General features: G+C 34.8%; 1 protein-coding gene across 14 annotated transcripts in view; it reads left to right on the top strand.

Moving 5' to 3' along the window:
• ERC2 (ELKS/RAB6-interacting/CAST family member 2) overlaps positions 1-23,550 on the top strand; it is a 426,293-nt gene that overhangs the window by 350,344 nt on the left and 52,399 nt on the right. For 12 of the 14 annotated variants that reach the window (XR_003077468.3, XR_003077467.3, XR_003077466.3 and 9 more), the window contains one exon: positions 17,467-17,657. The exons of 1 other annotated variant lie outside the window; for it this stretch is intronic. The gene's annotated coding sequence lies outside the window, so the exon portion shown is untranslated. Of the gene's footprint in view, positions 1-17,466; positions 17,658-23,550 lie in introns of those variants that run through there. One more of the 14 variants, XM_040646768.2, reaches the window with a different exon arrangement.

Raw genomic sequence — 23,550 nt, 5'->3', positions numbered from 1 at the left:
TAGGCAGTTTGTGTAATGAAAGAGCTTTCCTGCTGCAATACTTCATTTGGTCTTTACTAGTGTTAAAGAGGTAATTATCACTCTTACTATTTTCTGAGCTGACAACCAAGGGGGTCTAAAATGCTTTTTCTGTCTGATAATGTGCTTAACTAGCTTTCAATGGAGTTGCATATCATGGTTCACTGCCCCTTGAGTTTTTTCAGGACCTGAAGTGACTGGCTTAGTGACTAGCAGTAATGTACGTATCAGTGCAGATCAGCAGCAGATAATTTAGTCTGATCTTGTTTGATTTTATGGGTCTCCTAAAAACTTTGTTTCCACATACCTAGCAGCTTAGTGGAGAGGCATATGATTTCAAGCTGCTAAACTTCAAGGACTTTTTTAGAAGGGGCAAGAATGCATGGTGGAGGAAAAAAAGGGTGGAATTAATGCTGAGAAAGAATTTGACTCTGGTTTATACTCTGTTGCCTTTCATTTTTAGACATGTCTGCACTGAATACTATACATTTCTGCATCTGTTTGTGGTACAAGAAAACAGAACTGAGATGACCAGATTTTAATAAATAAAGTGTTTTCAGATGATCGTTCTCATGTTTCTCTAAGAGAAAAGAGAAAGTTCTTTACAATTCTAAATATAACTTAATATCTGCAGTTGGGGAATTCTTGATGTTGTTACTGTTTAACAGTAATCTTTGTAGAAATAAGGGTGCACCTTTCAAATATTTAAATAATATATTATTTTAGTTGGACAATATATCCTGGATTTTGCTGGTGTTTGCTGGTTAGTCTGTGCTGACCTTAAGATGTAAGTGAATAGATTAAAATGTGGTTTGGGCTTTTTATCTTTGAAATGGGAAGAAAAAAAAAAAAAGACTTTTGTCATTTCACTTCATTCATTGAGGGGGAAAAAATAAGCACCAATATCTTATCCTTATGGAAGACATGGGATTCTTAGGTGGAAAGTAATAGGTTAAATGTTAGGAAAATACGGAAAGTTATTTTCTGTTCACCACCATCCTTTGGAACCAACCATTTCAAATGTGATGTGACTAATTAGTTTCATAAAGGTGTATATTAACGATGTTCCCATAGAAGAAAAATACAGTATATAAGCAAAAGAACTGCCATTCACATGACTCTAAGGAAGACAAAATGTGTTTGGATTTTTATGTCTTTGTCCTGAGAAATTAAGGCAATGCACTTGCAGAGTTTTAAATATACCATAGACAACCATTTTGTTTGACAAATATGAATGATTTTAAAGTACCTTATATTTTACATATGTCCAAAAAATGACAAAGACTTTTATATTTCAAATGACTGTGACTTCTAATTCTTCCTCCTCTTATAGTAAGTTATCACATTCAATAAACTAAACAATAGCATGTGACCATTATTTTCAATTTGGACATGATTAATTTGAATCAAATTTAATGGTGAGATGAATGTAGAAGGAGACAAAATATTCTAACAGAGATCTATTAGTCATTAATCAGGGATTGCAGGGTCTCACTTTTATGTTCCTAAGAACTTCATGTATTTATGGAGTGTAGGATAGTAGATAGATTCCCTTTTATGTTTTATTATTTTTGTTTTGTTTGTTTGTTTTTACAGTTAGACAAGCTATGGTTAGACAATAAGCAGGCATTTCCTATAGGCAGAATAGGAAATACAGCTAATACAGTTAATAGCCCAACTACCAGAAGAAAAAAAATTTTAAGGGAAAGGCTTTAAGGGCCCTCATGGTACACTGTAGTATTAAACACATGGCAGCCCATAGACTCAAAATAAAATCTTAACATTTGAGTGTGATATTACTCATCAATTATTTGACTGTGGTAGCAATACTGATAGTGATATCACATCTATGAAAACTGGAATTCATCCAGCTACATTTGAAGGTGTGATCTCCAGAACATTAATATCAGTTGAAAGTCAGCTGTTACCTTACACATGAAACTATTCAAGAATGTTTTACCTTCATTGTTGAAGCATAAAAGTGTTCAAGATACCTGTTCTTTTTAGTTTAGGTTCCTCTGAGACCATTGATTGCTACTTTACTCATAATCAATATCTGATGTTAACACTAATAACATATATTCTTTTAAAAAATCTTAAGTTCACAAAATGACTTAAACTCCCATATTATGTCAACATAATTTATATAAATTTATAAAATATATGGTGATATCAGAAGATCAATATATCATAAATTACATCCATACTATTTTTTGAGAAATAACTTCTTCAGTAATAAATTAACATGCTGTGATGCCTAATATACTTTTTTTCTGTCTTAAATAATTATCAGCAGAGATCTTCTACATCTTTTTATTTTAGAATTACAACACTTCAAAATTCCCTTTCTGACTCTGAAAATAAAATGAAAAAAGAAGTTATGACAATGAAACAGCAATATAAGTTTATCAATCTGCATTATATCTTCTCTTTACAGTCTAGCATCCTTTCTTATTTTAAAGGCTGTCTGACTTTTAATATAGTTGGTAGTTTCATGGAATGATCTGGGGCATTTGCCAAGCAAGGTACCTGTCTCAAGACTTTGCACAAATGCTTCCATATACTTAGCAGGAAAGGTCTAGCTAATTTCAAGATAGTGATTTAAAGAATATTAATAATAATAATCAGGAAAAAAAAGTAAACAATATGAAGTGGAAAGTTCATTGAACAAGTTTGCTGTTTCTATCACTGGAAGATATGCTCTGCATTTTAACAGTTGAATAGTATTCATTCCATGGATATACTTTGTGTCATCCAGTTAAATGTTTTTTTCACAATTTTATTAATTTATTGGCTTTTAGAAGAATTCCTTTCTGTGTGAGACTATTAGATTTTAGCAACTGAGTTTCCCTCTGCATGATCAAGTCTGGGACCGAGGAAGATTTGCATTAAATTTTCAGTCTCAGTCTGCTTCCATGGTGTCAGGTCCAGGGCTTCAAGTCCTGTTTCTTCTGCTTCATCTTCAGTCCATAGAGGTGATTTTCCCAACAAGTTGATTTGAGGGCAAGAATTGAAATCCAGAGTGGGCTGAAGCTGATGAAGAACCTGGAGACAGGAGGAAATAGTTTGAGAATATATCTCAGTAGCAATGAAAGGTTGAAGCAGCTGCAGGAGTAAGGTGGAACTGAGGTACCTGTGCAGTCAGATGAGAAATAGTGGTTTGTGGTTCAGGAGATCAGGAGGAAGACTGGGACTGCTAAGGTGTGAAGAAGGGGACTGGAGGCACAGTGGAAATTGGAATGCATGGATGAGAATGATTAAATACAGAATTTGGAGGGGAGATGGAGTTGGCTGAGCAAAACTCCTAGAAGGGCTTATCTGAGGAGGATGTAGTATTCTGGAAGAGGCTGGAACTTTTTACGTATTGCTTATTCAAACTTGCAAGCTGATGTTATGGAATTTTTATCTATGCACAATTTTCACAGGTTAAGAAGATTGTACACAGATAGCAGAAGCATTTCTGGAAATTCATTGCATAAATTTTTTAAAAAGTGTATAGACTTTAATCACATTAAGTGGCTAACATTAAGCTATGTGACAGAAAGAAGGATCCGCTTCTCAATATCATTTTAGTCAGTGAAGTTTCTTCGAGTGAGCTGTATAACCCAACAGATTTTATTGCAGGGCCTAAATGTGTCAATATTCACAGGTAATACTGAGATTTCCTGTTTTTTTTTTTTTTTTCCATCTACAAAAGATGCAAATAAACTAAATAAGCTTAAAGAGACAGCTACATGCTACATGAAGAGTACCAGTAAATACACCAGAAAATGAGGATGATGCGATTCAAATAAACCTTCATACATACAACAATTTTCTGTTGAGGATTTTCTCATAAAGGTCATGTAAGTCTATGGGAATATAGGTTACATAGGATAACAAACAGTTAAAGGTGGAGTACTGTTAGAATATTTTGTTTGCTTTGTTGGCAGTTTTTTGAGTCAATAGAGCTATTTAGTTGACCTAATTTGACAATTTAGACATAAATACATAAAATGTTCCAAGATGGCAAAGTCTGTGCATTGGTAGCTTCGACAAACTGATAGCTGTCAGATTCCATGATGAGAGCTTTATTTGTCAGACTGTTTAATATTAAGAGTAAACATAAAATTTCATGAAATTCAGGAATGCCATTTTGTCACCCTGGTATGCGGTTGAAGTCAGAATTCCATTGTAACAAGGACATACAGCTTGTATTGCTAGAAAGGTAGAAGACGCCTGCTTATTCTGAAAACCAATGCTGAATTATTTACACTCAGTTCAGGCAGTTTTGTCTGTCAACTTTTTTCATGTCATTACTGCAGCATTTCATACTAAAATGAGCATATTTGTAATACATTGCAACCTACTTTGTAACAAATCCTGAAAGTATGTGCAGAGAAGCAGCACCTCTCCTTTAGGAAGGTTATTAGTGGAAGTCCCCTTCCTCAGATAGAAAAAAATAGTTATTGTTGGTATGACTAAATTAGGAGATCAGCATCCAGTCTACTGTATAAAACAAATATTTATCTGCATGACCAAGTGTAACAGTGAAATTATCATCAGTAAATGTTGTCCTTTGGTTTCAGCACAGGTTGGGAAATTCTTAAACTCTTTTTGAATTGCTATTGATTCCGGCTATGGAGCACTTATTATTAAGAGAGGGCTGTACTCTTAATCTGAATTGTGATGTTAATCTTTCCATGTCTTACGCTGTTAAAGGTGCCAGTTCTTGCCAATGTATTTCTTTACAAAATTCTATACAAAGATATGGTGCTGTATAAGTAGTATGTCTATGTCTACCACAAACTGCAAATATTTTTAATGACTGTCATTGAGTGGGATGAAGTTGGTTAATAGTGAATTTGGATTCTGCAGAAATAAGTAATGATTTCTTTTTTTAAAAAAAAATAGAGTTTTCTGAAGGACTTAAATGTAAAGATATATTTAAATAAATTTAGCTTTTGGTGGAGGAATAAAAAATAAACCAATACAACCTAGAAATGCTTCAAAATCCATTTGCCAGGTTCTTTCTGGCATTGAAGTTCTTGCATCATTTTTAATGTTGAAATCAGATCAAGTCAGTGAAATTTCTTTAATGAACTTTAGGGCACATCTTCAAAGAAACCTGCAGTTGAACCTGTGGAAAGGCCAATGCCTTTGAACTGTGGAAAAGAAGTTTATCCTAGATTAGCTTGATCTTTACGTTTACTCTGCCTTCTAATCTAGTAATGAAGATCTAAGCTTTAAGAATACCTCTAAACTGCAGTGACAACCTAAAAGTGATGCGTTGTTGTGCATAAATTCATTACTTCTCACTGGTATTGGCATTTTACATATGAAAGAATGGCAAAATGATTTATTTTCTACCGTGAACGTGAATATTCTGTCTCTCATGGAGCGCTACCTTTTCTTTAGTTTTGTTACCTTTTACACTGAAAATTTAACTTCATTTTTTGTTTTCATTCTCTCTGTTATGTTTCACTGTACTTCCATCCAGTTCAGTCTTTCATCACCCAGATATGGAACAATGCAGCTTCGAATGTGAAAGAAATAACAAAATATGGAACAAATTATGAAGTGATGGAGAAGGGAAACAAAACTGCATGGAAATAAGTGCATTAATGCATAGGTTCTGATGTACATAAGTCTGTTTTGAAGGACACTTCATTTTTAGTTTAAACTTCTGCTTTTAAAATTTTGCTGTAATATGATATAACATTTGCTTTGGTGAGTACTTGAGGAACTTTTGGTGTTAACAGTATTCTTTTCTATAAAAATTCCTTTGGATTTCAGATTTTGTACTCTTTCCAGGTTACAATAAGAAAAGCATGGAACAGATTTTTTATAGAAAAAACAACACTCAGAGGTTTGCAGCTGGCAGTCACAGTGCCTCTACTGCTGCTTGTGTTTTTGTAGAGTGCAACAGGTCAATTCAATATCAGAGCTGAATATGTTCTTTCTCTAGTCAAAGTGAAAATACAGGTCTAGCAAAAATATTAAGAGACCACTAGTTTCTTCTCTTCCATCATTCTGTGAGATGTCTTTTTAACAACCATCTCCTTCTGTGGAATCAAGTAGGGATAAGAATGATTATCAGTCAACTGGCCAAGGAAAATATGCTTTTTCTTTAGAAATATTGACTGCCCTACCTGGCATTATTTGATGCGTACTTATGACTATAGATTAATAGGAAATAATACTGTGAAAGTGCAGCAAAACTGAAGATCTCATTCATAATCAGATGAAAAAATATATATTATTGAAGAGGATAGTACGGAAGTAAAGAATAGCGAATGTGGCTGAAGGAACTGAAAAATGAAATTATATGGTCATCCAGCATTGACAATTAAATGCTATATTTTTCTGTATTTCATTTTATTTTTAGAGTAAATCCTTGCACTGTTGAAGTTAATGGGAATTTCACCACCACTGAATTGAATAGAACTGTTTTATCCTTTTATCCTTTTATCTGTTAGAAACAGTTTCTACTTTTTATTCTTACTGTTTTAAATAGCATCCTTCCCCCTTCCCCACCAATCCAGGTTTCTAAGAGTTCATAATCTTGTGCATCAAAGGGAAAAATGCTCATGCTGTATACTGGATTGCTGAAATCAAGGTCCATGCAAAAAGTTAGCTGATCTAATGGGCAGATTCCAGGACTTTCTTAGTTCTGAGAGTATAGGATTTTGAATGCTTTTATCCTTTTATTGGTGAATGCACTAAAGTGCATGCAGACAGCAAATGTTAAAGTGGCAGTCAGATAAACTTGTTAAAGCAGTGGGAGTTTTTCCTTTCTTTCTACGTGACTTTATCATCACAGTGGAGTTAAAAGGCAATTAGCCCTTCAGCTCTTTTCTGGCCAGTTTATTGGCATTTTACACACAACTGTTGAATAGACAGTGCCATATTAAAAATTCCAATGAAGCTGGCCTGGGGATAACAGACTCTAAATTTCAGGTTAATGTTGGTTTCCTTAAGAGGAACTATTGCCAAAAAGCTCAAGTAAAATTATCTAAGTACAGTACCTATGCTGCGTGCACTCATAGTTGATGGAAAATTGTAGTAGTCTAGCTACATGCTGTGTTACATTTCCAGGGAAATATTTTTTATAAAGAGTGTTTGATGAAAAAGTTTATTCCATTAGTAATAACAGGCTACCCACTGTGTTACTTAAGGCAATGAACATAGTGAGTAGAACTAGATATTTTCATCATAATAACAAGAATTATACTTGCTTTGCATTTCTGTAATTTTCATCTGTGATCATGAAAATGCTTTACAAATGTGAGTTACTTATTTCTTTCAGTGTATGAAATGATGGGGGAGAGAATATTTTGTCTAAATTCTGACTAAATTTAGTAAAAAAAAAAAAAAAGTTGAATTTCATTTTTCCTAATGAATTGCAAAGGAAATATTTTGGATTGTTCTTTTTTCTCAGTTCAGTGTAAATAGTAAATCAAGCACTTTGCATTACTTACAGACCAAATTGTTCAGACGCAAAAACCGATTCTAATTTAATCATTTTTCATCACTGAGAAGAACAAAGTACAGGCACAAAACACATAAGCTCACTACTGGAAAATAAATTGGAATTTTAATAGTATTTCAGTTTTAATCTGCTATTGCCAAAGAAAATTGTAGTTTTTTTTATAGATTTGAGTATGAATATTATTAGGCCTTAATGATATATACATTGTTTCTAGGAAGAAACATATTTGATTAAGTTTTGTAGCTGATTCTAATTTGCTGATTCTGGAATAGAAAATGAGAAATCCATTGAGGTCTGTGTGATTGAAAAACAGATGGTATAAACAAAGACTAGATTGGATATTTTTAAGCTGACCACATGCATTGCTTGAACTTCTCCAAGTTGTGTCACCTAACAGTGAAATCAATAAAAAGTCTCCTTATAATTCCAGCTGAGTTCTGGATAGCATCCATTTGAGAACAGGGAGAAAAGCCAGTAGGTTTAAAGAATCAAAAGTCCTGTTTTCATTATCTGTAGATTACCTGGCCAGTCCAGAGGGCACTCAGATTTTGTTCAGAGAATAAATGATGAACTTCTGCATCAGTGTCTCTTAACAGTAAACAAAGCAAACAAAAATGCTTCCATTTGTTCAGGTGTATTAGCCAGCAGATTTTCTTTTGCTGTACAACACTATAATTGGAAGTGATCATCAGTAACCACAGTTTTATTTTGAATGGGTGTATCTGTACTTCATCTATGACTGGTAGGGGCTCAGACTTTGCTTCTGATACTGATGAGGCATCATTAAAGTTGTCTGTTATTTGTGTCTGTTAGTGCAACAAATTTATGTTGAAAGTCAAAAGCATGGCTTCTTTAAATGGAAACTACGGTATCAGTTAAAACTCTGGAATTTAGGAAGTTACAGACTTTTGAAGTAGCTGGTATCATTTTTACTGTGGTGTATTTTAGGTACATTTTACTCTATTCTTCCCTTTACTTTCATTTACTACATTTTTTTTTAACACCTCAATGCTGTTCCATGAGAGTCATTTCTCTGTGGGAGAGACAAGCACTAATGCTATTGGTGAACTTAGCTCTGTACATTATCTTGGTGCAGATTTCTTACATGCTAACAGATTGTGTAGACCAAAGTACAGGTTTTGTGCAAACTTTTTTTCTTTTTTCAGTTGTGCCCTGTATCACCTGTGTTGTTGATTTGCAGTACCTCAAAACAATGAAAACACTGCTGTTATGCTGCCAGTGCTGAAGGACGGGGTGTGGTTCTGAGCATTAAGGCATTTCTAAGAGGTCTCTGGGCTAGGCAAAAGTCTCTTTTTAGCATCTGCAAAATGAAGAAAATTGAATGTTCAATCTTATTTTATAGAGATGTGTCAAGGATAACTTGTTAAAGTCTGTATAACTGTTTTGAAAATGAAAAGGGCCATAAAATACTAAGAACATTACACGAGTAAACTCAATGCTTTGAGCAAATGACCAAGACATCTGCAACAAACAAAGACTTTTGAAACAGTGCCCGGCATCTGTGTGCCATCTTTCCCTCTTAAGATAATAAGAATCTTTCTCTTTCATATCACAAAGAAGATACAGATAGCAGTTTCTTATGCTCTAGAGATGTTCAGATACGGTGATGAGCACCACAGAGAAGCCCAGGAAGTGCTTACTAGCTGTACTTTCAAGGGGATGCTGACAAAGGTAGCACTTTAAAAACTTTGGTGGTATTGAAGGGGAGCTTCGCTCTAAAAAACATTTAGCCTGTAAGCAGTGACACTGAGATCCTAGAGTGAAAAATATGTGATCATTAATAAAAATAACCATAACTTACAGACACCAGGGGGCAGAATTAAGGTTGCAAGAAGAACTATAAACCTGACTTTCCAACCATCTAAAGCACTATCTATACTGCAAACTCAGACTTTTAAATGTAAATGGTATAGAATTTGTTACAAATATTGGTCTAAATTTGAGGAAACAAAAGCATTTAAATACACTTGAAAGAGAGGTGATTGCTCATATATTCAAAATGTGAATTTATCTAAAAGCTAATTTTAATTTGTTTCAGCTGATGTTCAGGACATTATTGTTTGTGGATAAATTAGTCCAGCTTTCTAAAGGAAAAACATCAAACAAATCCCTTCATAGAAGTTAGACCTCTTTTTGTTACTTTATAAAATGCAGAAAATACTGCAGATAACCGCAGCTTTTATTTCCAACCTGACCTTCCATGTTCTGAAACTAATTTGCCATACTGCTTCTCAAAGTCTGCTCAAGGACTTCCTCTAGCAGAATAATGTGGTTCTTATTAAGCACATCCTATAAGACCCAGGAGGATTGCATGCAAAGGAAATAAGACAGAGACACAAATGAATTTCCATCCTCCAGTCAGATATATGATATTGATGACCAGGATGTATATGAAGGATATTGTAAAGAAGACAAAGAAAAAGAATTAAAGAAAATGTTTGACAAATTGGCTGTCTTCGTGTGCAAAGACGACAAGCGGTCTATACAACTGACTAGAAGAGATGTAGGCATCAAGCCAAATAGCTGTACAGTCAACAAGTCTCTTTGAATCACATGCTTATATGTAACCTCTCTTTTAAATAAGACCTCACTTTAAATTACATCATCGTGAAAGACTTAAAAGCCCATAAGTTTTACATGAAAACTGATAGTTTCTCTTTACTCCAAATGTTGTTTTCCACTGGTATGAATTTTATATTTTTACCAGAATATCGAAACATTATGTAAAAATGGAACTTCTTTAGGAGTTTTTTTTCTCCATTTTTAATGAAATGCACTGAACATAAATGGTCCTTCTTCCTGTAGATAAAGTCTTTCTACAAGTGACAAAAACATTTTCATGTTAGGATAATTTGATAGTGTAGTATAGTGGCTATAATTCCTGATGTTCTGGTTCTAGTGTGTCTTGCTCAATGCATCTAAATATAGATTTCAGAGGTTTTACACTTGGTTGACGGGAAAGATTTACCCTGGATTTCTGGCATACTACATGTGTGAACAAGTGAATGAACTCAGGAACTATGACTATTCTTTTGTTTGTTTGTTTTGTTTTATTCTTCAAAAATACGTAGAATTTGGATAATCAGGATTCTAATATGATTTTCCTGTTAATCTGTTCTAAACCATGAAATCTGATATTTTCACCATGACTAATCCATGAAATTTTTTAACCTTGTCTGTGATTTACACAAGCTCTATTTATAAAGAGAACTTGTTTGAGTCCTAGGGCATGGAATATTATTTCCCAGAATGCTTTTAGTGTCTTTTTATTAAAAAACAAAATGTGCACACTGATTATATTGTTTCAAGATCGGGGTAAAATATGCAAGAGTGTATTCTGCATAGCAGTTTACGTGATTCTTAAGCCATTAGGAAGAAGAAAACCTATTGTATCAGAGTTGGTAAGAATGGTTGTGATCATACAATTTACCTAAATTAATTGGATAACTTGCCTGTAGACTAAAAACATGTGTGATACTTGTTTGTCTTTGTACTGTAGGCTTTCAAATTGATCGCTGTCAGCATAAAACAGACCAAACAAAAATAGATTTGCATGAATTCTTTGTGATGGGGATGGAGGGAGGGGGGAGACGGCTTGAATGACAGTGAGGATAATTCTATTTTGTATTTGAAGGAGAGGAAATGGCTATACAGTGTTCACATACTGAAGTTCAATTTACTATATATGGGGAACAGTAAGGATCCTTTATGTAAATGCAATAACATGCAAGTAATACCTTCAAAAGGAAAGAAAAAAGTCTCTTGTGTATGGAAAGTTAGTCTTCTCCAGCTGTCCTCTCTCACTTTGTGAGGGGAAGGCATTTGGGGAAAGGCCAAAACACAGATATTCACAAAGCATCCAATTTTTAGTTCAGCATAATGTCTTAATCAGCTTTTACAGAGCTGCTCTGCTCTGTACCAAACATGCTATAAATGTGCGATACATCCGTACATGTAAATAAGTCACACTCCCTGTGGTGATGAAAACAAGATGACTGCATATTTCAATAAGTGCACAATGCTGCAGGTGATGGAAAAGCAGCATTGTCCTGTTGTTTTTCAGTTGAGCAAGAGATTGGAATTGCTGAATATTATGGCTATCTCTACATCATTTCAAATTCCTAATCATACAGTTTTATGGCAGATCTCCAGAAATCATACATTTTAACTGCACAGATGGCCAACTTGTGACATTTTCTCTAGATTGGAGCCAGCTAGCAATTACTTGAACTGGTCTACATGTCTCTCTCCAGGAAAAAAAATGATCATAAATCTATTCATATGTCCATCAGATTATCAAAATGTAGACGTCATCTGTCATTCTCACTCAATCATATGATAAATGACTGTTTTATGATCAGATAGGTTAAGTTCTGGTTGTATGCTGAGGAAGATCTCATGAGGTAGTCTCAGGGTGTCATGCTGTTCTTATGTGGTTGCCTAGACCATGAAAGGGAAACTATATGCCTTTGCACTTGTTGGTCATTTCTCTTCCCTGCCTCTTTAATCACTGTAGCTAATGCTCTCAAAGATACTGCAGCCTCTTAAACTGATTTCTGAAGGAAAGGATTCAACTGGGTAACAAAAAGGATTTAAGAAAACATCAGTGAGTTTCCAGAAAGTACAAAGCTATCACTTACGAAGAAGTGAATTCAGAACAACTACTTAATATTCTATATTTGATAGTCAGATTAATTGCAATATAAAATTAGGGGTTGAGAAGGCTGAAAAACAACAACAACAAAACACAACAAAACAAGAGGGAATGCTTCTTCCTGTATGTTACAACTTATCTATGGAACTTCTTGCTCCATGATGCTGTTCCAAAATTTTTGCTGGTTTAAAAATGATTTTATGATTTCATGGAATAGAAGAGAATAAACGTTTCAGAGGCTATTAAATACAGAGATATTGTTTGCAATGCATAAGGAGTATGCTTTGAAGATTGGTTAAGCTCAGGGACTATGCCAAGAGCCACCACTGGAGAAACAGTGCTACTGCGGATGGACTTCCAGTGTTCTTTACCTCTCTTATCAGATCTCCTGCAGTTACCTCACCACTCATAATTTTTTGTCCCCCACTGTTTTAAAAGTCAAGGGAGAAGTGTGGCCTCTAATCCAGGCTGGAATCTTTCTTCTCGACCTCATTTATTTCAAACTTACTGAACTAATTAGTCTACAAGGATTTTTTGTGCAGGGAGGTGAAGAATTTGAGGAAGATGTTATATGTAAAATATTCATATGTTTTGTATCTGCCTAGCTAAAAAGCAGTTGAGTAAATTTTCTTCTAGTTGCTCATACCATTAAATGGGAAGTACGCGGAATCTTATTCTTTTAAAAGATATTTTGAAAGTAACGTAAGTGAAAACAATGAATGTGAGATTTCATAAAATCACATTAAATTTAGAAATCAAAATGATCTTTTAATTCTTTCTTTTCATCAAGTGATAACTTGATAACGTCTTTGTAAATGCACTTGTTCCCTTGTTCCCTTCAGAATCTTAATGATTCTTTCATATTTCTGCTGTAATAAGGAATTTCTGGATAACCAACAAGGTTCCAGAGATTCTCTTACTGATTCATTCTAGATGTCTCAGATATATGGGTTATTTTTTTTTTAATGTAAATTTAACCCAATATACATAGAATTGTTCAGGAAGGAGTTAATGATTTGCAAAGGTATCAAATATTTTTAAAGGTGTCAAATGTTTTAGCTTCCTCCAATTGCTCAGTCTTTTAAGTAAATACTCTCGTGTTTAATACATTTAGCCTCTAATATTATTGCTTCTATGTTATAAAGGATTCTGTTTTATGTGATTAACCTGGCATGCTCATATAAGACAAAATGCTCTTCCGGGTAAATTAGGTCTCCAGGATTCACTTATATATTTGTTGAGTATGAAAGTTCTACAGCAAATCCTTTCCTAACGCGTAGATTTATCAGCTAAATTCTCAATTGTTTTGCTTGTATTATGTCATTCATGTCTGGAAAGAACAGTGTCCTGCTGTTTGTGAAGCTGATCTCCTGCTGCTATTTAGCCACTTGTAGGATTCTGTCCCAGTTGCTCTAATCCACTCTGCTTCAATAGCACCATATTTGGACTCCTTCACACATTCTTCTGCTGCTCTGTTTGGGATGCTCTGTGAGCTGATTTAGAATTTTAATATTCCGTGCAAAACAGAAGGAACCTGTTTGTTAAATGAGAGTATAAGGAATACTCTTCTCTGCTCCCATGGATAAAATTTCTACATGTGTACTGTATTATTTTCCTTCAAACTATTGTCCAGAAGTTGGGGCACTGTTTCAATTTATTGGTTTACTTAATATAAATCCGTTCCAATTTGAGGTTTAATGTTGCAAGGCCTGCTTCCATTTTAAATTATTTCTTTTCTGCTGTAACTCCGCATTCAGAGTTCAGCACTCCTCTTTTCTGTGATGTCAAAGACTTACTGATATCTTTTTGAGGTGCTCTTGTAAGTAAGCCATAATTAAAGCAGAGAACCTGAAGGCCGCCAAAAATCCTGTTAGATATGACACCAGAACACAAAGTTCACTATATGTATTTTTGCCTTACTTTCAAGAAGTCAGTAAAGATTTGTGTAGACTTTGATGTTTTGCCAGTAGCTATTTTCTGATCCCTACATAAAGCAAGATATAGAGAAAACAATATAAAATTTGAGTGGTATATCTATACGCATATTGTCAGTTTACTTCCTGGCTGAGTGTACTAACTTTAGTGCAACCGCTTGCGGCTACACTAGCAGTTGTAAAAACAGTGTAGCTAGCAGACCGTGTTCTTCTCTAAGGTAGAACACATAGGTGTACACTTTTTTCAGAACTGTTCCTTAGCTAATGGGATTTAGTTTACTGAAGAAAAAAAGTGGTCAGACTATCATTGTTTACCCTATAAAGCATGGAGGTCCAACCTTTTCTCTTGCCTGGGCCATATTGAGTGATGAGGAATTGTCTTGGGCCATATATATGTAGACAACTGCAAAAGTATTGCCTCCTATTTATTTTTCATGGAAACTGCAATAGATACAATGAGCACAGTAACTCTGATAGAGCAAATTCTCAGCTACAAAATGCTGTTTTTCACCATAATCGCCACCATTAGCTGTGCATTTTCACCAATGATGAACAAGAGCCTGCATGCTGCGCTCATCAAAACCTGCACACAGTGGAGTGACCCATGGTCGCTTTTGCCACTGCTGAAATGCACCACCTGCCACCTCATTGTGCTCATGTCCACTATTCAGTCTTTGTAAACATTCAGCAGGCATCCATGAATGTCAGTGGGTGCAATTTTTTCTGCATGGAGAAATTCAATGACATGCCTTTGCTTCATGTGCACTTCCAAGTGAGATGCCATTTTGTCAGACTGCCCATCTGCTGCCATCTGTCACAGCAACAAAATGTAACAGAATATTGGTGGATGTGTTCAGCCTCCACTGCCATCCCACCCACATCTGCCTCTGATGTTGTGGACCAACATAATAAAATAGGAGTCATTACTTTTGGAGCAATGTTTGTAAAATATATACTATAGATAATATTTATAAGTAACAGAACTTATTTTAACTGTTAATATTTTTCTTAAACCATATACAAAAGAGGGCTACAAAAGCATAAAGCTAGTGGGATGTTTGACCCAGTTTTTGTGAAACTAACACATTGGTCTGGTTTGATGGCAGTGGTTGCAATTCTTAGTGAGTTCTCCATGTGTTCATCAGAGATTTTTTGATGAAATTTTACTCTTTCTGTACTTCATCCTTGACAGTAATTGTTCACAAACACCTGTACTACCCAGAAGTACATGGTGGAGGTCAGCCCCAGTGCGAGCTGTGTCGGGCTGCATGTGGGCTGCAGATAGGACGTACCTGCTATGGAGAGAAAGATGTTCCTTCCTTGTGTGAAATGCAGCATTGCAGGGTTTTCTGTTGTAAAATCTTAAGTTTTCAGTGCAGTATATACATATATCCATCTGTGTATGATGAGAGTGAAGGCATTACCCGGGAGAAAGATATTTCAATAATTTCATATAATGTGTGCCATTTATGCCAAATTTCTAACACTAAAAAAAATGGGAAAATTTTTAGAACATATACCATGTTTGAGCCCTCTGCAGTCCAGAATTCCCTCCAGAGTGCTGGATTGTCATTGTCAAGAGCCAGTGCCAGTGGTGCCAGAACCTGGTGAGAAACACCATCTCATAAAGTGCCATATCTTGGATAGGATTAGGGAAGCGAGCAGAAATTGGAAGACAGTGACTGCAGCAGTTTGAGAATATAAAATTTACAGTCAAGTTTTACAGCTAGTAGTGGAAAAAAGAAGATAATGAAGAAAACAGGGTGAAAAAAGATTTCATAAAGCAAAGGTGTAACAGGGAGAGAGATATACAAATAAAAGAGGAATCAAAGGAAACCATACAGAAGAGAAGAAGTGGATCAAATAAAAGAGTAGTGTACAATCTCCCAACTTGCTTGCATTTGACAAATAATTTGTATATGATTTGTTCCCAAATGTGTTAACATTTCTGATGATTAAATGATATAAGAAGAATAAACTATTTTATTTTATGTAATACAAAATGAAGACAGTTCTAAGTGATCAATTAAGGCAATATTAGCTTGATGACTTCTGTGGTTGTGTTGATCCTTTTCTGTTTGTACTTTTAAATTAATTGAAAGCCTCATTGTTTTATTTAAACTGTGAAAGCTTCCAAGGTCAATGAGTGAGGTAATTGACCTGCCTGTTACAGGACAAAAATATGTATGTTAAATTGCATAATTAGTTTTAATTACATAATTATGGTGTTTAATGTGCAGGGGGCAAAGGTTACTATTACATTTAGAAGTCATGGCAAGAAACACCAAAATAAGCAACATAGTTTAATTCTGCATTTCTTTTGGTTTTTAGAAAAGAGGTCCACTGTGATGTGTCCTTGACCTTGGATATATGATGATTATAGCAAATAGTGTATCACTGTTATACTTTTTTGAGTCATAGAGACACCTTTGTAAATGACTAAGTGACTTTACCAAAGACTTCATTTAAGTTTAGAGTATATGAAAGTTAATCAGCGGTGGGAACTCAACTGACAGCAATTTACTCTCATTGGGTAAGGTAATTACATGATTACCAGGAGTGTTTATATATGCATGAGGATATTTTTATTGGAAAAAAACTAATTGCTTTCTTACTAAGAAGAGAAAAAGACAAACAAATTTGTTGTCATAGGTTAAGAGGACATCCTTCATTCCTTGAAATAGCTTATTTTCATATTTTAGCAACAAAATGAACTTAAAATTCTTTTCAAATTTGCACTGGGATTGTGTTATGTGTTACTCTATTTCTAAACTAGAAATAATGCTACCATTTAACTTGTTTTGTACAAGAAGCTTGTTTCTTATACATTTATTATGTGATAGCCTGAAGATGATTGTAATTTGTGATATCTTTTATTCACTACTCATTACACTAATAGATATCTATGCAGTCCATTATACTAATGGATACTTCTGGGAAGGAGGTTATTATTTGTTGTTCTATGGCAGTTAAACAAGAAAAAAAAAAGTGCTATGTATAAGATAAGTAGATGAAAGATGGTGTTCATAAATGCTAGAAGAAAAATCTTACTTTAGGCGCACTTAATGGTCCTTTAGAGAATGCTCTTTCAACCAAATGACAATGAAGGGAGTGTCAGAAGATGAGTCTTTGTTAAAAAACACACATCTGTGAATGGGATGTAATTCTCTTAAGGCTGACTTATAAGGAGTTAAAAAGTTAACTTACTAAATGTTAAATAAGAAGTGATTTTGTAAGAGCTACATAGTTATGGGAAGAAGTGTGATACATTCCTTGTTATAAAAATAATTTGTTCTCCCTTTTGCTAATTTTTCCCTAATTAAGTTCAGTAGAAAATATTACAATTTTGAATTGTTTTTCTAAACCAGATGATCCAGTCACTGTTGGAGGCACATAGCCACGGCAAAATCTCATGCTGTACATTGATCACCTGTCCAACCTTTGCCTAGAGTGTGATCCCCAGTTCCTTCAAGAGATCCATCTTTACCTGTCTATAAAGAAGAAGAGGAGGAGGGAGACATCTGGGATATTCAAGTATCAAAGTTTAACACCAGAGCAGGTTGAATCTCCATTTATATTTTTCTCTCTATATGTTGCTAGTGTTGACTTTGGCTGAAGATTTTTTTCAGGAATTACATAGTATGCTCCTCAGTTACTTAAATTATACATGCGTTTTTCATAGTTTTTCATAGTTCTAGGGTGCAATACTGAATCCAAAATCATTCTGCTATAAAGCAAGTTAGCTAATACTGAGCATGTGTGGCAGTCTGTATATGTCTCTTGAATATATGCATACTACAAAGACCAAAATGGCTTGTTCTGTGTACTGTAGTTGTACCATTCTGTATTTAGCACATACAAATAAATTCAGGTCCTCAGCAAGTACGCTCATTTCCACTAACTTGCTTCAGATGTTAAATTTACTCTTTCTTCCTCTTCTATTTCTAAGAGGACTTTGATATTCAGAAAACAGACAAGGTTTCCCTTGCTGTCCCAAGGACTGCCCCTTTAGGAGTCTAGTACAGCCCACACACAATCCTGGAATATATCCAACTTGTTCTTTGAGCAGAATGTGAACCTCTGACCTTCTGGGCCTCCGGCAAGAGTGCTGCCTACTGAGCCACCAATACCCAGGCCATCAATAAGTTTTAAATGCCAGTTGCAGACTTCACAGAGATAATGACTTCAGTGTGTAAAGGTTTTGTTGTGGAGGCTGCAGTCTCACATATGGCGTGACAAAGTAAATATGCTAAAACCATAGAGAGCTGTTGCATAACATACCTTGATATAACAGTTTTTGTAATATGTTTCAAGGCATGGAATATTATTTAAAGGGACACTGTTATGTAGGCTTAGGCCCAAAATGAAGCTATTATAAAAAGAATGTTTAGCAAAAACAGAAATTTGTCCATGAAATTGTTGGAGTGGGATTTTCAGGGTAAACTTACTTGGATTTAAGCAGTCTCCTGCATGACGTTGCACTGTTGTGCTAGTGAATGAGAACCAGAAAATGAAAATAGTGTAAAGTGAGAATCAGAAACTGGAACTGAGAAGAGTTAAGATAGGAGAGGTCTACTACTATTGTTGTAACTTCTTAAAAATCAAATGCTACCACATTCTGAAAAAGAGGAGATCAAATAATAAGTTCCAACTTAGTAATTCAAAGCAGCAGTATTGACACAGGTAAATAAATGTATTTACATTTTTATATTGTTTTTAACTTGCTTTTAATGAAATTATTGTATTATATATAATTATTTATATGAAATTAGCTTGCTTTTGGCACATTTCAGCTTTGTTGATGTTCTGTATTTTCGATCTAGAGTTAAAAGCATATGAAAGATGTATTTACATCTTTCATTCAAAAAGAAGTTCAAATTGCTAACTGTGAGTACTACACCAAATGTTACATATAAGCTGGCATCAAGAAGGAAAGTTTAGCCAGATTCAAGGCAGGACTTACCCTATGGAAAGACTGTTAGATAAATTTCATGAGCATTCTATGGAGCAAAGGCCAGGAACTCAGCACACCTTTTTTCCATCTGAGTGCCCAAATCACTAGGCTACAGACTCTTGCTCCCTCTTGTGTTCTTTCTCTGGCCCAGTGAAGCTTGAATTATTTTCCATACAATGATACAGCTTCAACAGGAGACCTTTAATATATCCTTATCGTTATTCCAGCATTAAATGTACTGATAGCCTAATGATTGGAATGCTTTGCTAAAAGATGTTACTTTCAGCCTTGGACTGAAGAAGGAATTGAAGCTGGGGATTTTGCTTCTGAGCTGAGTAGACATGCTGCTAAGCAAGCCATGAATGGCTGCTGTTCATATACCACTTCAGGAAGAAATAGCTCCTGAGCGATTATGGCTGGCTTTGAGAGCCAGTTGAGAGCTAGAGAACCTGTTGGTTCTAACTCCTCAGCCCACACAGAGTGGGCTTCATTTCTACATTCCCATCAGGCTTAGGTGTAAGCTGTGCAGTGAAATGTTTGGTACTGTCTAGGTAGGTAAGGTATGGCCATGCACAGAGATGCAGCTTCTATTGTCTATATTCTATGTTCTATTGTCTGGTTTAGCATAGAAAACTGTAGTGTCTTCAGAGAACAGATGTTTTCCGGCTGAGACAAGGGCCTTCAGATTTATCATTATGGCTGGAAGTGCCTGAATTCTGCTCATGGCCCATTCTGAATTCCCGTATTTTAGGACTGTTAGTTTATTTTAATTTAAGAGTTCATTTGAACGTAGAACTGAGGGGTTTTATGAATCTGATTTTCAAACATAAGTTGACCTTAAAAGAAGCTTTTAAAATTAAAAAGATGATGGGAAGAATTTTTGGTTCAGAAGTGCATTGACATTTATAAACAATAGAAAAATGGTGTGTTTTGAAGCTCTAAAATTTGAAATTGATTAAGATGTGGTAATGCTTTTTAGGAAATTCTTTGGAGCAGTATATATTAATCTGAACTATAGAATATTCAACTAAATGAATGTACTTGCATGTACAAAGTGAATGTGAAAATTTCTGACTTAATTCCTAGGCTATAATTTTATTTTATTCAATGCACAAATTTTTATTATGGCCTGTAGTGCTGTTCCTTTTTTATGCAAAAGCATTTATCTACCTCAGTGGAATTACTCTGGTGAATAAGTCAATGCCTAAGATCAACTAGGATGAGTCTGGTTTTCTTTTTAAAAGAAATGCTAATTGTGAAAGTGACATCTGTGAATTATTTTTGGTCTAAAGGGCTACAGACAGTATAAAATTAGAACTGTGGATTTGCTTGGCAGTTCTTTTATTATTGTTTCTACCTTTTTAAAACACTGGAGGAATAATGTGATTCATTACACATTACTTTTCTGGCAGTAGATGCATCGCCTAGTTTGGTATCCAAGTGTATTACATTGTGAACTATTGCTGCTTTGTAATATAGTAAATTGGTGGTGAGAATGGAAACTTGTATTCATGGAAGGCTGCTTTTTTTAAAGACAAGTCTTTTTCTGCCTCCGCTAGTGTCTGTTTTCATTGCAGTGGAGCCTTTCATATAGTAGGATAGCATTCAACACAAGTAGGAAGGATATAATCTGTATCCTGAAGATGGTCACTGACTGAGACAATTTAGGTACAGACCATTTGCCACCATTTATGTTTTCCCACACAGGATGTTCATTGTCTCATAATATGTCTTTAGAAGAAGTACCATTTACAGCAAACACAATTGAAAACTACCTTCTCTTTCACAATGAAGGGAAGGTAAAATGATAATACAGTTAAACCAACACATTTTTTTTTTTTATGTGTGAGGACCTGCTGATATAGGGAACTGTTTTAGCATAGCAGTGGCAGATTGCTCAAGAGAAAATGTTTGTTAGTTGAAGTTGGAAATCAGTGGATGCTTAGATAAGTCTTATTAATGAGAAACAAATATCTAAAAAAAAAAAAAGTAACAATTCATGTTGAGAGGAGAGAGAACTGAAGGGAAAGTGAGTAGTCTGTTACTCACAGAAAATTGTTAACAGCCTTTCTATAAATGGGAAGATTTTTTAAATCCGTGAATTGATAGAGTGGTAGACTTTGGAGGTGAGTAAAGGTCTTCAAGGAAGACTAGTTCTGGTTGATTTGAATCGGTGTATTTTACGAAGCCCTGCATAAAGTAGTTATCGTAATTAATAGTTGTAATGAATAAGCATTGTGTTGAAGTAACAAGATAACACTCAAATGTAAGTTAAATTCTGAAAATGAAAAAGAGACTTGCAGTTAAATTCACATGAAGATTAGTGGTTCATATGGAAACAGCATAGTTTCAAGATTACAGATGGGATCCATAAAAGGAAATCTCCATTAAGATGACTTAGTTCAGTTATAGTTCAAATTAAATCCTTGTCCTCTGAGGTATGAAAATTATCAAGTGCATTGACACTTGGCACAAGAAAAATAGTGTGAATGTTGTTAATATTTTCACTTGATCAATTCTGAATGAAAATGTTTTTCATTGCACTGCATTTTACTCACTTAAGAGGTTCATCGATGAATGACCAGTAGCAATGATTCTCCAGCCTTAAATCACTTGATGTCTTGAACAGAAAAAGTTTTCACAGCCTGGTCTCACTGTCCCCTCTTTGGTGCGTCACCATAAAGGGAAAAGAGTGTTCACAAATGTCTGAAACTTATTTGCATTTGCTCTTTGAAATAGTGGAACTGATTTGAAATTTTTCAAGTTAATAGTTCTAGGTGGAAATTGTTGCTTTATCAATTCTGAAGTTTCTCTCATATCAATGGTAGTTTAAAGAAAATTCCTTTAGGAAGCTTTAATTCCAAATAGAAAATAACTATTTAAAATAAAACTGTTCAACAAGAAACCTTGAGAGAAATCTGCATTACAATACCCAGGCCTACTAGTTAGGGTATTATCCTTTAAGACATGTGACTTTGGTTCAATTTCCTCTTCTGAATCCAGCTGAATAGAGACTTAAACCCAGCTGAATATCTAATGCATCCAAGGCAACTGTCATTACCACTCAACTATTGTCTATAATAGGTTGGGTATCTCTGCTTTTGTGGAAATTGTGAAAGGATTTGTCCTGATACTAACAAGACCTTTCTGAAATCTCCAGAATTCTTACAGGCTAGGAAAGAACGTTTGTGACCAGCTTTAATCATAAGCCCCAGGCTTATTTCTGAAGAAATGCCTGTAATAATCATTATTTTATATATTCATACCAGGCAGCATTTATTAATCTGGACTCTAAACTAAATCTCAATCTATGACTCCAAATAGAGCTGTCTTTCCATGCCTCTGGTTATTCCTGTCAGCTGTCTCAGATTTTTCTCTGTTTTTCCTATAACCACAATTTTAACAGTTCAACCAAATCTGCTTAGCAGTGGTGCTTGGGATACAACTGCAATGAACTTATTGGAATTTTTTTTATATAGTTTTCTCTCTCTCTCTTTTTGCACCTTATACTTTGTTATGACAAGGTGAACTCCAGGGTGATCAATGTTGAAGATGCTTATAATCCAAAACCTGTCATAAGTAATTTGATTCTAGCTGGGATGTTGTTTTGGAATACGCAGTCGATGTTGGATTCCATGAAACAAAAGGAATCAGGATTGCTTTGTGCTATGTGTGTCATTGTGTAGGTATTCTTCTGAGATTACCAGAAGGGATCAGTTACCTTGGTAATGCGTCCACCAATATTTATTGTGTCTATTTCTTTACCCAGGCTAACAAACATTAATCACATGGGAATGTTGGTGATGACCAATCTGAGCTGAATTTGAATTGATGACCTAAAGGTTAAAGTCTCTGTATCCCGTTGCTGCTCCCTTGGGCTGCCCAATCCACCAACAACAGCATTTAACACCATTTTCAGTTTATCAGTGTCTTTGGAGGAAGAGTAGTCTTCAGATATGTTGATCTGACAAATACTATCAAAGTACTGTTTAAAAAACAAGATGTTAATATGACTTTTGCAGCTCGTCAATACTTGACAAAGATGGTTCTGAACAAGTATTCAGATGCTGGACTAATAACTTAACCAGCCTGTTAGATAGCTTTAATCCAGTCATATGGGAACATAATGCAGTGTAGCAGCCCCGTGAAACGTGAAACTATGAGAACAGCTGAATAAATTTAAACACATTTTTAAACATTCTAACCTTTGTCATAAAAATATGATAATATAGAAGAAAAAGTAGTAACACTTTCTTTTGGTTTTGTTATTTTGTACAGTAGTTGAGAAGACTTTTCTTGTGGTTGCTGTCTTTAAAGAACTAGTGACAATTTCTAGCACTACTTTTTGCTCCATATGAAGTCTATTCTTTCTCACTCATTAAGGAATGAATCTGGTTTCTGTTTTATTCTATACTGTATATACATCTCACCCATAAATATTTAAACTAAGTAAATATAGAATCTTAAACATGGAATATGCTTTCATTCTAAACTGGTG

Source organism: Gallus gallus, chromosome 12 (assembly GCF_016699485.2).
Source record: "Gallus gallus isolate bGalGal1 chromosome 12, bGalGal1.mat.broiler.GRCg7b, whole genome shotgun sequence".
Lineage (NCBI taxonomy): Eukaryota > Metazoa > Chordata > Aves > Galliformes > Phasianidae > Gallus > Gallus gallus.
Note: the sequence above shows the minus strand (reverse complement) of the source record. Positions and strands in the feature narration are given on the sequence as shown.